Genomic DNA, 4,908 nt, shown 5'->3' with positions numbered 1-4,908 from the left:
GAAGGACGTAATAAACCATTTTGATACACATTAGGGTAGGTAGAATAATACATAGTGTTATGTTGAAATGTGGTTTATTGCAATACAGTATATAATTTAATGTTGGGTTTATCTATGGCAGTATATAGTACGGTATATGCTCGGTTGATGTAAGAGAATAAAGTTTAGATGGAAGCAAATTATATAACTTTTACGACGTAGAATTGTAATGTATTACTTGCTGTTAGTAACTCAGCTTATTGTAGAGTATAGTAAGTATACTGATGGTGCTATGCAGTTTATATTTTAGTTTTTTGTATGTAGTTTATACCTTAGTTTTCTACGGTGTTGTTTAGTTACTGCAGCTACATATCATTGGCATTCCTTTCCTTTGTTAATGCTAATCCCTGCACCCCCCCTTGGTGCTCTTGATCCTGCATAGTGCGTGGGCATGGTATGACTTTGAAGCCCCCCCGCCCCCTGCGCATTTTCCATGTATATGCTAAATTCCTCTTGATATGCACATTCTTTTTGTTAAGGCGCTCTTCTCCCACCCCCAACCCAGCTTATATGTAAGCTCCTAGCTTGGATTGTCTCATTCTTCACCTGAGGACGGCTGCTTGCGTTGTGGCCGAAACGTCGTGAGAATTGTTTCATTTTATTATGTTTTATTTTTATTATTTTATTACTTCCCTTCTACGTGACTTTACCGAAAAAACCAAGAAGACACAACATTTACATCGGGAAATTCTGGCGAATTCTGGCGAATTGCCCGATGATGCTGGATGCCATTACCAGCGAAACGTCGTACTCAAATTGTAAATGTTGTGGTTTCACGCTTCAACATACCGGTGGGCTAAAGCAGTGAACTATTTGTCTTTTGTCAACGTGACACTTTTTTACTGATTGGCCGTGTCGGGTGGTGGGGGATTACGACACATTTATAAATAACGCGATCTAAACCCAAAAACGTTGATTATGAATAATATTGGTCGCGAAAGCCTACGTGTTAAACAAATCAGTGTTTGTTGTCCTTCGACACTGTAGTTCTTGTCGTTGTTGAAAACAAATCTCGCAGTGGTTGTCCAGGGTGGCCACAACTCGTAGCTTTGGCCACCAAGCTCGTTACGCGACTGATCTCCTTGTTTCTTTTATCCAGAAATAAATGTTTGATTAATTATTGAAGAGTGTGTCTGTTACTCAATGGCTGCCCACAGCGTACATAGTACCATGCCATTCAAACTAAATAAAGACAAACTCTGGTTATTGACAAACGTTATGAACATGTAATTATCATCTCTCTGGCGTCACTGTTGGTATGTGTGCACCTGTGTTGGACTTGATAATTGTTTTTTTGACATTAGCTGCTGCTGCTGCCGCTGTTGTTATTTGTGCTTGTGCACCACTGCTAACGCAGCAGCAGCAACACGAATGTATCAGAAAACTTGGACCGGTGGTGATTTGACTGAAAATCAGAAACTTTCCCGGCATTCGTGTCGGCGTTTGCCAATCAACGTGTGCACGTGCTATGTGGGGAGCGGTGGCGCAGCGGTTAGCGCTACGCTGCGCTGCGAAACCCAGGGACCCGGGTTCGATTCCCGCTCACGGCCAACACCGGTGACAAGTATCTGAACCGGTCCTGGGCCTCCCTTAGGTCAACTCAGCCTCAAATTAGTAGCCAGTGTGGTGTGTAAACATCGCCACTGGGGAGACAAAGGCGGTCGAGCGTGGTGCTGGCCACCCACCCCCTCGTGTGCGGTGCCGGCCTCCATAGGTGCTCGCTAACAGCACTTTCCCTAACAGTCTGTTAAAGCTATACGGAGGATCTTTGTACGTATGTGGGGAGCGGTGGTGCAGTGGTTAGCGCGCTGTGCTACGCAACTCAGGGACCCGGGTTCGATTCCCGCTCACGGCCATCCCCCGCACTTCCGATTAGCGCGGTTGGCTGCGTACGGTGAAAACAAAGTTCAACACACCCACATACACACACACACATTTTTCCCCAATTCTCGGAAGCCTGCGTTCGCTCCCCCAGTTCCAAAAACTCTCCACCCACCCTCTCTCGCATCTCTCCAATCTCCCCCCACCCCGCCCCTCAGTGCTGCCCCCCCCTCACCATCACCATCACCTCCTGCCCCTCTTCCTCGACAACATCAGCAGCAGCAGAAGTCGCTCGCCGCCGCTTCTGATTTAAATCCTCGAGCCAAGCTGCGAAGTGGCCGCGTGGTGAGCTGCCTTCAGGTGTGTGTACGCCTGTGTGTGTACACGTGTGTGTGTGCACGTGCTATGCACATGTGTGTGTATGCGCCTGTGTGTGTGCACTTGTATGTGTGCACGTGTACGTGTGTGTTTATGTGTGCACGTTTGTGTGTGTTTGTGTGTGCGCGTTTGTGTGTTTGTGTGTACTCGTGTGTGTTTGTGTGTGCACATGTGTGTACATGCACGTGTATGTGGCACATTTATGGAGAGCCGTGGCGCAGTGGTTAGATCGCTGCGCTACGAACCTGGCGATACGAGTTCGGTTCCCCGCTCACGGCCAACATCAGTGGTAATCGTCTAAGTCGTCTCAGCCTCAAATGAGTACCTGATGTAGTCCGTAAACATCGCCACTTGGGAGACAAAGGCGGTCGGGCGTGGTGCTGGTCCCCTCGTGTACCGTTCAGCCCTTTATTGGTGCTCGCTAACAGCACTTTCCCCAAAGGCGTTTGAGGCTATACGGGGGACATTTGTCTTGTGTGCACATGCATATGTATGTGCGCACGTGTCTGTAAGGCGTGTGTGGTGTGTGTGTCACGTGTGTGTGTACGTGTCTGTAAGGCGTGTGTGGTGTGTGTGTGTCTCAGGTGTGTGTGTACGTGTCTGTAAGGCGTGTGTGTGTCACGTGTGTGTGTACGTGTCTGTAAGGCGTGTGTGTGTGTCTCAGGTGAGTATGTGTGCACGTGTCTGTAAGGCGTGTGTGGTGTGTGTGTGTCTCAGGTGTGTGTGTACGTGTCTGTAAGGCGTGTGTGTGTCACGTGTGTGTGTACGTGTCTGTAAGGTGTGTGGGGAGCGGTAGTGTAGTGGTTAGCGCGCTGCGCTATGAACCTGGCGACCCGGGTTTGATTCCCGTTCACGGCTAACACCAGTGACGATTATCTGAACCGGTCCTGGGCCTCCCCTAGGTCGACTCAGCCTTAAATGAGTACCTGGTGCGGTGTGTAAACATCGCCACTGGGGAGACAAAGGCGGTCGAGCGTGGTGCTGGCCACCCACCCCCTCGTGTACCGTTCCGGCCTTCATAGGTGCTCGCTAACAGCACTTGCCCCTACAGTCTGTGAAGGCTATACGGGGGATCTTTGTCTTTGTAAGGCGTGTGTGTGTGTATCTCAGGTGTGTGTGTACGTGTCTGTAAGGCGTGTGTGGTGTGTGTATCTCAGGTGTGTGTGTACGTGTCTGTAAGGCGTGTGTGGTGTGTGTGTATCTCAGGTGTGTGTGCACGTGTCTGTAAGGTGTGTGGGGAGCGGTAGTGTAGTGGTTAGCGCGCTGCGCTATGAACCTGGCGACCCGGGTTTGATTCCCGTTCACGGCTAACACCAGTGACGATTATCTGAACCGGTCCTGGGCCTCCCCTAGGTCGACTCAGCCTTAAATGAGTACCTGGTGCGGTGTGTAAACATCGCCACTGGGGAGACAAAGGCGGTCGAGCGTGGTGCTGGCCACCCACCCCCTCGTGTACCGTTCCGGCCTTCATAGGTGCTCGCTAACAGCACTTGCCCCTACAGTCTGTGAAGGCTATACGGGGGATCTTTGTCTTTGTAAGGCGTGTGTGTATCTCAGGTGTGTGTGTACGTGTCTGTAAGGCGTGTGTGGTGTGTGTATCTCAGGTGTGTGTGTACGTGTCTGTAAGGCGTGTGTGGTGTGTGTGTATCTCAGGTGTGTGTGCACGTGTCTGTAAGGTGTGTGTGTGTGTGCATATCACGTGTGAGGTGTCCACGTGTGCAAGCATCTCCGGCGTGCAGGTTCGTGTGCAACTCAGCACCATGTGTTTGCATATCAACGGTGTGTGTGCGTGTGCATCCCACATGTGTGTTTGACTATTCCCGGTGGATGAACTTGTGTGTGTGTGTGTCATTTTGGTGGTCGTTAACAGCACTTGCACCAATAGTATGTTAAGGCTATACGGGTGATCTTTGTCTTTGTGCGTACGTGTGTGTATTTTATCTTAAGTGCATGTGCCGCGTGTGTGTGCATCTCAGTGCGTGCGTGTTTATCAGGTGTGTGTGTGCATCTCAGGTGTCAGTGCGTGCGTGTTTATCAGGTGTGTGTGTATCAGGTGTGTGTATGTGTGTCAGATGTGTGTGTGTGCACGTTCGTGTGTAAGGTGTGACAATTATCTGAACCGGTTCTGGGCCCTAGGTAGACTCAGCCTTAAATGTGGTTACCCGGTGCTGTGTGTAAACATCAGCGCTGGGGAGACAAAGGCGGCCGGGGCCGTGGGGCTGGCCACCCATCCACGCGCTCGTGAGTCGTGCCTGCCTAAATAGGTGTTCACTGACGAAACAGAATCACGTTGAACACGGTGATCTTCGTCTCTGCGTGCGCGCTTGCGTGTGATTCATCAGACTCGCGCGGGCCTCAAACACCTGAAGCTTGGCTTCAAAGGCGCCGCCTGCACCTGTGCAGCTCCACGGGGAGGACGGGACGTGCCGCCCGTCAAAGAGAGAGCGAGAGAGAGCGAGAGGGAGAGCGAGAGAGAGCGAGAGGGAGAGCGAGAGGGAGAGCGAGAGGGAGGGAACTTCTGCCGACTTCTCTCACATCTCTTCACCCCCTCTTCCACTCCACCTCCACTCACCCCCATCCCCTCTCTCTCATCTCCCGGAACTTTCGACCTTTGTACCCCCCCCCCTCTCTCCCCCAGAGCCCCCCCCCCCCCACCGCCGACCCCCCCCC

The 4,908-nt window shown here is 51.2% G+C and overlaps 1 long non-coding RNA gene across 1 annotated transcript; it reads left to right on the top strand.

Moving 5' to 3' along the window:
• Window positions 1-2,122: 2,122 nt before the first annotated feature.
• LOC144733374 (uncharacterized) lies at window positions 2,123-4,700 on the top strand. Its single transcript, XR_013588348.1, has 2 exons — window positions 2,123-2,220; window positions 4,581-4,700. It is a non-coding gene; the product is annotated as an uncharacterized LOC144733374 (long non-coding RNA).
• Window positions 4,701-4,908: the final 208 nt, after the last annotated feature.

This window comes from Lampetra planeri, chromosome 2 (assembly GCF_965212315.1).
Source record: "Lampetra planeri chromosome 2, kcLamPlan1.2.h2, whole genome shotgun sequence".
Classification (NCBI taxonomy): domain Eukaryota; kingdom Metazoa; phylum Chordata; class Hyperoartia; order Petromyzontiformes; family Petromyzontidae; genus Lampetra; species Lampetra planeri.
Note: the sequence above shows the minus strand (reverse complement) of the source record. Positions and strands in the feature narration are given on the sequence as shown.